The sequence below is a fragment of the Lepisma saccharinum genome, chromosome 9 (genome assembly GCF_977018435.1).
Source record: "Lepisma saccharinum chromosome 9, izLepSacc3.1, whole genome shotgun sequence".
Lineage (NCBI taxonomy): Eukaryota > Metazoa > Arthropoda > Insecta > Zygentoma > Lepismatidae > Lepisma > Lepisma saccharinum.
In genome coordinates this window covers 71,750,878-71,761,741 of record NC_139237.1, presented here as the reverse complement: position 1 = coordinate 71,761,741, position 10,864 = coordinate 71,750,878, and positions in this window count along the sequence as shown.

Sequence of the window (10,864 nt, the reverse complement as noted above, 5' to 3'; positions counted from 1 at the left end):
TTCCATTTTTGTTTTAACCTTTGTGATTGTATTTGTCAAATAAATGACTAATGCTTGCATAGCACAAAGACATAGCCTCCATGTTTCTACAAACTCTTGAGACAGTCCTAGGACTGCATATCCATCATTGAATTTTCTGCACATTCCTACATACTGCAAATACAGGGCAACCCCAATTTTACATTTTTCTGCGTTATACATTCAATATTCTGGGATCCAATGAAGCAAAATGCTATACAATTTTCCTTCCTTTTAAGTTCTTTCACCTTGGTCCCCTGAGAAATGTAAAACCAAGGTTCCACTGGATAGTGTTTTCTTTTTTTAATGCGTACTGTAGCATTAACAATTATTATTGTGATTAACATTTCCTATTTTATTTTAAATACTATATGTAGAACTTAATATTGCAAAAATAAGTGAATAATTGTCCAAGAATGTGGTGAAAGTGCTATGAAAGTTTACACGGTTGTCTGTTGGTGGGATCTTTAGTTACTCGCTATTCGCTATTTTTCTAGTTTTGTGCATAGTGACTCCCTCATTTAAGTTGGTTGATGACAGGTTCAGCATAAGTAGGGTGACCATATGTCCTGTTTTGACCGGAACAGTCCCATTATTTGAAGAGCAGTGAATAACAAAATAAGCATGCAGAATAAGAATTTAAAGTTCCTCCTTCTAGACACAAACGCAAAAGAAAAATCTAGAGTTGCCTGTCTGATATGTGGACTAAGATTTTGTGGAGATTTATGAACGGTTGATGAAGAATAAAGCTGCTCTCAAGAAGATTGGTTCTTCTGCTAAATATCACAACTTCAGATGAAAGTTGATCAGAAAGGACGAGAAACGTCCTGTAAGTCATACCGAGATTATAATAATTAATGGACTACCTTCTGGCAATGGAGGATCCTGTTTCATTTATTGTTTATGATGTATCATTTATGTGATCCATCCCTTAATAAATAATAACAATATGTTAATAATAACATATGATTAGGCCTAACAGATTCTTCAGGAAAGAATGTGGGGGAGGTAAACTGCAGTGGCGAAGCTAAGGCGTAAATACTGGGTAGGCTGAAAAATCTGCTTATATTTTTTTTATACAGCAGGTTCATGCGTCGATTCTCGTTGGTCGCAAAAGTATGAATTCCTCTTTGCTTGAAGCCTTGATCAATAGAAAGTTCTTTAACCAGTTTTTTTTTTCATTGGCTATTGTACTGAGACTGAGAGAACTTTATCTTTCATTTTTCATTGAATTACGGAGATATTTTTTTTTTACTCTCTTGAGGGTGCTCATACTTCTTTCGGAGGAAGCTGGGAATGTCAAGACCAACTTGATAAGTTGTGTTACTTCTTTGTAGATTGAAGATCATTGCTAACTATGAATTTTAGAAGGTCTGCAGGAGGTAAATGCTTTTCTTCATCAGCACAGATATTCTTTAAATCATTTTTTAATCGTTCTTTGTTGAAAAATGGATATGTGGACAGAAGGTTAATTAATTTCATCACAGGAAAATGTAGTTTATATTCCGCAAAGCTATTTTGGTCTACCAATTCAACAAATTTTATCTTTTCAAGATCTCCAAAACGTATTTCCAGTTGCACAGTCAGTGTGTCCAATATTTCGTAGGTTAAGGATCTGAGAGCCACGAAGTCTTGTCCACTTACATTTATTTTACTGCAAATCATCTTAGAGTTTCCAACCCAATTTCACAGTATTATATTTTTATAACATAAATACACTATGTGACACACACACAAACACACGCGCGGATGCACTTGAAGTAAATTAACATTCAACAATGCAGCGCGTGAACGACGGACGCACTTTGCACGAGAAGAAGCACAACAGGTTTGGTCCTGAGGCTAGCCGCTTTTACCCAGCGAATCGGCGGTCCCCTCCCCTTAGCCTCCCCTCCCAGTACACAGAGCTCACGCTGTAGCTGCCTTTTAAACGCGAGGCTTTTCGTCAAAAGCCTCAGAGTTCGGCCCAAACGCGCTCTCTCTTTCTGGCCTGCCTAACGAGATATCTGGAAGGATCGGCGGAACCAAACGTTCGGATTACATAGTTTAATTCGTTTTAACGAACTTTGATTGTTACAGGGTATAAGAACATTTTAATTTCAACATTTTTTTTTGGGTAGGCTAAGCCTCATAGGAGCTTCGCCACTGGTAAACTGATTTCCTTGGTATGTCCCGCTTTTTGGTCAAAATATTATGCTCACCCTATGCATAACTGTATGTGTTGGAATGAAACAATTTAAATTGGCTGCTATTAAGTATGCTAACAAAAGTCTAGAAATGTGTAAACAATATAAAATTTAGGAATAAATTTTGAGTGAACATATGAATACTTTTGATGTAAGAAGGTGATTGGGACAAATTGATGTCTCATATTAAACAATATTCCCTCTTAAATGTATACTTTTTTGTTTCTAAGTTTACTTTATGCAGAGATAGGTCAATGAACTGGACCTACAGTTTAAAGAACCAGTATGTCCCTCCACTGGCAAATTTGGCAGGGGGGTACAGGGACATGTGACCCTCCCAAAAGCCATGGCTAAGTATTATGAAAAGTGATGATATTCTTATATTCCAAAACAACAACAATAGTTGCAGCAACATAAAATAATACCCTTCAATAATATCCTTTCCAGACTAGTAAATATTACAAAGTTTACACGAAAACACTAATAGCTACTGGATTTGGATTTATTTGAACTTGAAATATGCAAAGGTAAAAGGTAAAGGTAAAGTGTTCCCCTGTGCATAGCACCACGCCATGAAGGCGTATAGGGGGTGTGGGGGTAACGCTCCACACTTTCTTGATCCGGTCGTGAGTGGAGGTGATGTGATCAGCATCACACCCCTGACCGCCTTTACCCCCCAGGTACCCATGTTATTCAACGCTGGGTGGGCGCTGGGGCCGCTTCCATCGTTAGAAAAGTTCCCAGATTTGAACCGGCCGGGGATCGAACCCGGGACCATGAGCATGGTAGTCAGACACGTTACCGACTGAGCCACTGCGGCCACCCTTGAAATATGCTCCACTAAAAATCAAATCTGGGACAGGTCGGTGATCTTAACGAACAATATTTATACACAACTGGAAAATGAGTGGCATGAATACCAGTTTTGTGTCCATCCCCACTGAACTGATTCATATAAGCAGCTGGCTGTGCAGCTGAACGTGTTTTACCGATTTTATAAAAGCCCAGTTCTAAGAGGTCTCGTGGGAAATGGGAAACTTTTTGAAACTGGATTTTTAACTGGTTGTTTGTAGACAAGAATGTTGTCAGGGATTGTTTCAAGTGTTTAACCAAACCTCTAACCTAATCCTTTTTTAACACTTAGTGACGCCGGATTATGATTAGTGCCTAGAGAAAATATGAACCTGATGAAGGGGGCAGTTGAACCCTGAAACGTTGTTTTCAAATCATCATACTCACGTAAGTTAGTTCAATTCTATACTAATTTAGTATTGCTTATATAGTGAGTAACACGCACAATACGCAAATATGTTACTGAACCGATTCAGGGGTCCCCTGTAATTTTCAGTACACTTTATTTCCGTACATAAAAATATCTAATGAGAATTCAACACCACCATTGATATGCAAGAGAAATCGAAGAAATGAAAGAAGAAGAATATAGGGTGTCCAGAAAAGATTGCATCTATTTCTTCTCCTTCATTCTAGGTAATCAGTGTGCAGAGATACATGTATCAAGCACCGATTGCAACTAGACTGCAGATGTTTCACTGGAAATACCCACCATATGCATTGTGCAAAATGGTGCTGATCAAACAAGAGAAAGCATTGTGTTGTAGAATTTGCACACAGTTCAGTGCAGTTTTCAGCATCAGTTTGGGTTTAATCTGCCTGATTAAAGCATTGATATACACAATTCCTTTAGAAAGGTTGTCTGTGCAAGGGTAAAAGTACTGGTCGTACATCAAGTTTGATGGAGGCAGTAGATAAGAGCTTAGTAAGCCTTCCAACACAGTTCCAGGGACTCTGTTCAAAAGGCAATCCATGAGTTGGGAATGCCCGACTCTTCGGTGCGGGATGTTCTTCATAAGTGTTGCAACTGAAGCTGTAGAAAGTGCAAGTTTTGTAGACACTCGACTGAACCAGACAAAGAACTACTCAGTCCTGAGTGTGATGTGAACATACAGGAGCTTTTTTAGTTGTTTTTTTTAATCTACTCTTTTCACAGATTGGCTAATCAGGACTAGATCTACAGTTTACAGTGTGATCCGAACCACTATGGACATCCATCAGAGCATGCAGGAATAACCACGTATGTTGGCTAAACTTGTAACGTATGTTAACAAAAATTGAAGAGATTATCTTCCTTCTGTTGTAGAAAGCCTGATCATACTACATCATTGGACTGATAATAAATGTTTTTAAAAAGGCATTCTTTTCTGGACACCCTGTATTATGGCTACATTTTTTTTTTTCAGCATATGTAGAGACTTCTTGTACTTCGCTAAAACATGGGGGTCTGAATCCACCACTATTGGCAGTGTACTTAGATATGACAGGCGTGACAGAAAATCAAATCAAATCAATCAATTAACCAATATCGAGTGTACACTATATTTCGAAATTCAAGAGGGGTTTGTTAACTATTGCATAATATTTGTTTAACATTATAAACTTTCGATATATATTTTTTAAATGTCACAGTGATGGCAATCCCACTCCCCCCCCCCCCCTGTTTGGTATCTTATCATTTGTTGCTCATAGATAAAATGCTCCTAATTGTCAGATTCTTGATCAATGTACTTAATCTAAAAAAAATATTAAGAATTAACATCAGGTTAAACCAGTAGTTGTATTCAGTATGTTACTTAATGTATGATGAGCAATTTGAATGTACACATGGACGTGTCGGCAAGGTTTATTTCTAGCTTTAAGCTACGTCTCTGGGGGGGTGGGGGGTGGAGAAAGAAGGCCACTGTCATTTTTCCCATGCATTAATTTAGAGTTTATTAGATGACTCTGAAGATGATTGCTTTTTTTTTTAGAAGTTAGGGAAGGCAATATTGCCTTTTATGCGTTTATAGGCTATTGCCAACAAGGACGTTTTAGGGGAGGGTTCCAGGGCTTTAAGACCCCCAAAAAGACTAACCAAGTCCAAAATTATATTAAAAATACTTAATTGCTTTGGTAGGACAACTCTTTTTTATACAAATGTTAGTGATCTTAGTTACACATAAGCCAGATAAAGAATATATATGCCTTTTCTTTATATGTTCATACAATAATAACTGACAATAACTATTAATTTACCTATTAAAATATCATTATTATTATTTTCATCTTATTAATCCATTGATTATAAATGGTATTATTATTGTTATTACATTATTATTATTATTATTATTATTATTATTATTATTATTATTATTGCATATGAGACGATTCGGACCTCCTCCCCAGATATGTGCCTGATCGCCAATTAATTGAATTAAATTGCTGTTCTAAGTCCACTTTATGCACAGATAGGCTATTCGGGACTGGGCCTTCAGTTTGAAGTGGTCACTTCCACGTTAGTACACCCTGGACTGAAAACTAACAAGGCTCTGGCGACTGGCCCCACGGCCAGTATAATTTTGTTTGTATTGTCCTGTTGTCCTTATGTGTGTGTTGAGTGCCCGTTTACAGCCTCAGCTTTTAACAGAAGTCAGAACATTTTAAGATTTTTAATTATGCAACGTTAGAGTTGTTCTTTGTAATGATAATGGGCTGGCCCCCGTATAATGTGACGGGAGCAAAATAGCCTTAGTGCTGACGCTCCCACAATTTTAAAATCAAATTCAAGTTTAAAGTGGGATCTAAACCATTATATAGTCCTCCACCATGTATCGAACCCAGGACTCCTTGATTACAAGGCTACGACGTTACCACTACGTCATCGGGAGGCCCTAAATATCTATCGCCAATTAAATTTACATTAATTGAGTTTATTGGGAGTTTTAAATGGCGAGAGTCATCGCTTAATTTTAGATGCCAAGGGGATCGCTTTTTCTACGTCGAAGGAGGAGAGATAATAGCCGTTTACAATTAAGTCAGTTGGTGCCATTCCAGTGAATTATGCACACCCCCAAAAATTCCTCAACGCTCATAGAATTTTTTTGTAAATGTTCGATTTTTCGGTAATTTTAGCTCTTAATTCACCCTTCAATTTCATTTTTATTTTTTCTTTATTTAGAGTCACTTTTCTGTCACTTTTGTCTAAACGCGCGTCGGTGAGGATGAGGGATGATACCATGAAAATGATGAAGTGACACAAAGATTACAATATAATTAAGCCTTGTTTCCATATTTAAAAACACTAAGTTGCTGACCAAGGCAGTTTATTAAGATAAAAACACTTAACAGGTAACGTTTCAACCTTGTATCAGGGTCTTCCTCAGACAAAGAACTATTTTTTTTCTATAGTTCTTTGTCTGAGGAAGACCCTGATACAAGGTTGAAACGTTACCTGTTAAGTGTTTTTATCTTAATAAACTGCCTTGGTCAGCAACTTAGTGTTTTTACAAAGATTACACACGCCAGTACCAGGATTCGAACCCGGGACCCCTGGCGTCGTAGCGCGCTGCACTATAGCGACTCTGCCACAGATGAGGCAATTTCCACTTGGACGGGCGGAACCCTCCCCTGCTGGCACCCTAATATGCCCATATTCAGAACGGGAGGGGGGGAGGACTTCAAACTCCTCCGAAATATTTTTTAAAAGTAATATAAAATAGCGCGCTAGACCAATTCCCTGTATGTCGCAAAAAGCTACCATTCAATTCCTTTTTTATTTCGAAGTTGCCCTTTTCTTAAATGACTACTTACTTACCACCGTGGCGGAGTGGTTATGACAGCTCGTTTCGACGCAAGAGGTCCCGGGTTCGAATCGCGGCCTGAGAACGGGTGTTCTTTGTGAGGGTCCCTTCATCAATGCCATCATATTATCACTCATCCTCATCGTCGCGATTAGCTAAACGTAGCAGAAAAGTGACGCTAAATAACATAAAAACCAACAAAACAAAACTGAAATGCCTGTACTGCGAATAAAGTTGACGTGCCCAGCTTCGAGGCTAAAATTGAATCAATGGAGCAAATATCCATGAATTATGTTTTTTATTCAAATTTCGATCGATATATTCTACTGTAGTTATTATGCACATTTTAATCTAATGCTTCTAATTCAATAATTGAAATCATTGACTCTCTTGAAATGCTGACACAAATATTCAATAGGGGTGGTGAAAGGGATGATTCTTTCATTTCTGGACACACCCAAATGCCAGTGGCGTAGTGTCTAGTACGCCCGTACGCCCGGCGTTCCCAAATTTAAAATTTCAAAAATGCTTAAATACTGTGATTATAAAGTAAAACGTGACTAATTTCATATATGTTTGACCTTCATGGCATATAATAGCTATTTTTCGCGATCCGCTTGCAACGCTCCATTCTCAACACTCGTTCTAGCATCTCTTTTCAATGCCTTTCCCGGCCGGACGCCGAGCAGGTTCGGCGTGCAGGACTCCTATATTCCTTGCTGACTTTTGGAGGGAAACTTCGATTTCTACAGCACGCGCGTAAATGCTCTCTCTTACGCCAGCGTACGGAGCAGAGAGGTCTACCGTGATTGGTTTATGTGACCCTTCCTGCCTTCTGAAACAGACAACAGCGGTAGAATTCCTACCCGGTTCTTCGGTCTTCGCGCTCATGCAACTCGTGCTATGTGATGCTACAATACGCAATATTGACTGACGTAACTTTACCAATCTCAAATATACTGATTCTTAATGGCCACTGCATTTTATAATTTATCGCACGAACAGCGATGTGCATTAGAAACTGAAAAATCAACACAGTTTTTGTCGAATAAGTTGGTGAAGTCCTCGTGGTAGAAATTCAGCCTGTGGCTGCTCTGCCACTTAACAAGCAAAACTATTATTTTTTTATTGTATTTTTTCGTTATTATCTAACTACTTAATATCGTGTCAATGGAAATGTTTAGCATTCATTTGAAAACTCTTAACATCGAATGGTCTCTGGACAAAATTATTTTAAAATGTTTATCAGCATTCTCAAAATGTAATAAACGTTCGCTGCGGGACGGCGTAGGTGGTCGGAATTTATTCGGCCTACGTATAGGGCCGGTGGCAACCCACCATCGTGAGGAAATTGGGGAGCTTCGAATGAGTAAGCGTAATCCGGCCCCCCGACTATTCCAATCCTGGTTGAAGATCTCCACGCTTAGAGGTGACGAAGGAAAGCGTGGGAGGGAGACCGGCAGTCGGTAGGTACGCCAAGGCCCTTCATGGGCTGTTGCGCAAAGGATTATTATTATTAATAAACAGTGGTCTGAATTACTAATCGGCACTGTTACGTCAGTAGAGTGTACGATATTTGGATCATCCACTCTGCTTTGCACAGTGCGCCAAGACGACAGAGGTCCCTGGTTCGAATCCCGGCGTCAGCACGGGTGTTCTTTGTCAGTGTCCCTTCATCAATTTCATCACTCATATTCATATTCGCAATTAACCAAAAGTGGTAGAAAAGCGAAGTAAAATAAACCAAATCAATCAGTAGTTGGATCATCCACAATAATGACGTCTACTGTTGTGCAGAGGCGCTTGTGATTCAGGTAGGTTTATAATGACTTGCGTTATGCAGAAAGATATAAAAAAAGGTATAAAACACCAGAGTTCAAAACATTTGTGGCATAGTGAGTCATCTAATTTTCTAGCTAAAACATGCATGGATGATGTTTTATTGAAAACCCAGCTGACTTCAGGCAAATAAACAATACCTGTGGCGACTAATTCCATAAGTAAATTATTAAGCAAGAAAGGGACGACCCTTCCTTCGGACTTGGCGTTCCCACCCGAAATGTCCATGCTACGCCACTGCCAAATTCCAACCACTCCTCCACCTACACTCTGGACCGTATTTGTGCAGGCTGACGAGGCTCTGGCGTCTGGACTAGGGCTGGCCAAACGGATCCAAAAGTTACGGATCCAGATCCCGGTCTGAAAGTTTCGGATCTGGATCCGGATCCTAGAGTTTCGTATCTCAATCCCATTATAATATTACCACACCTTAAAAGGTATTATGATCTTCGATTACAAAGAAATTTTTCATTAGTTAGTCCTACAAGAATTTTTTTCAAGTGTTGTTCCTAAAATACTTTGCTACACATCGGCTAACACACTCGTGCACAAAAATAATCTTACTTGTTTAACATAAAATGTCAGAGGTGATTTTGTAAATGCCATTGAACGAATATGTATTCATTCGAATGTATTGGAAATGAAAACACACATAAATGTGAGACATTCCATTCCAGGATGAAACCTTTAACACATATAACAAGATAGAAATGTTATACAAAAATTATACAATTTTTCTACAGTTACTAGCTACAAATTAAAATAAAACATTATAATATATGCAGTGGTATATAATTACAAAGTGTAAGACTAACAAGGGAGGTTATCTAAGTGTCCCCCTCCGATTTCCATGAAACTTGGCAGGTGTATAGTGGGGCCCAATGGAAGAAATAAGTGGTTTTTTTTTGTTTCAGCTAAAAAACTGTTTTAGTGGGCAAAACCCTCTCAAATGTCAAGATGAGGACAAATTGAAGTGAGGATCTGACCCCTGTGTCCCCCTCCGATTTCCATGATACTTGGCAGGTGTGTGTATAAACGGGCCCAAAGGAAGAAGTACATGTTTTTTTTTGTTTCGACTAAAAAACTGTTTTAGGGGGCAACCTCCCTCAAATGTCAATATGAGGACAAATTTAAGTGGGCATTTGACCTATGTGTCCCCCTCCGATTTCCATGAAACTTGGCAGGTGTATAGTGGGGCCCAAAGGAAGAAATACGTGTTTTTTTTGTTTCAGCTAAAAAAAACTGTTTTCCGGGGTAAAACCCACTCAAATGTCAAGATGAGGACAAATTGAAGTGGGGATCTGACCCCTGTGTCCCCCTCCGATTTCCATGAAACTTGGCGGGTGTGTGTATAAACGGGCCCAAATGAAGAAATACGTATTTTTTTTTTGTTTCGGCTAAAAAACTGTTTTAGGGGACAACCTCCCTCAAATCTCAAGATGAGGACAAATTTAAGTGGGCATTTGACCCCTGTGTCCCCCTCCGATTTCCATGAAACTTGGCAGATTTATAGAGGGGCCCAAAGGAAGAAATACGTGTTCTTTTTTGTTTCGACTAAAATTCTGTTCTAGGGGGCAAAATCCCCTCAAATGTCAAGATGAGGACAAATTGAAGTAAGGATCTGACCCCTGTGTCCCCCTCCGATTTCCATGAAACGTGGCAGGTGTATAGAGGGGCCAAAAGGAAGAAATACGTGTTTTTTTGTTTCAGCTAAAATCTGTTTTAGGGGGCAAAATCCCCTCAAATGTCAAGATGAGGACAAATTGAAGTAAGGATCTGACCCCTGTGTCCCCCTCCGATTTTCATGAAACTTCGCAGGTGTATAGAGGGGCCCAAAGGAAGAAATACGTGTTTTTTTTTTGTTTCGGCTAAAAAACTGTTTTAGGGAGCAAAACCCCCTCAAATGTCAAGATGAGGACAAATTGACGTGGGGATCATCTGACCCCTGTGTCCCCCTCCGATTTCCATGAAACTTGGCAGATTTATAGAGGGGCCCAAAGGAAGAAATACGTGTTCTTTTTTGTTTCGGCTAAAATTCTGTTCTAGGGGGCAAAATCCCCTCAAATGTCAAGATGAGGACAAATTGAAGTAAGGATCTGACCCCTGTGTCCCCCTCCGATTTCCATGAAACGTGGCAGGTGTATAGAGGGGCCAAAAGGAAGAAATACGTGTTTTTTTGTTTCAGCT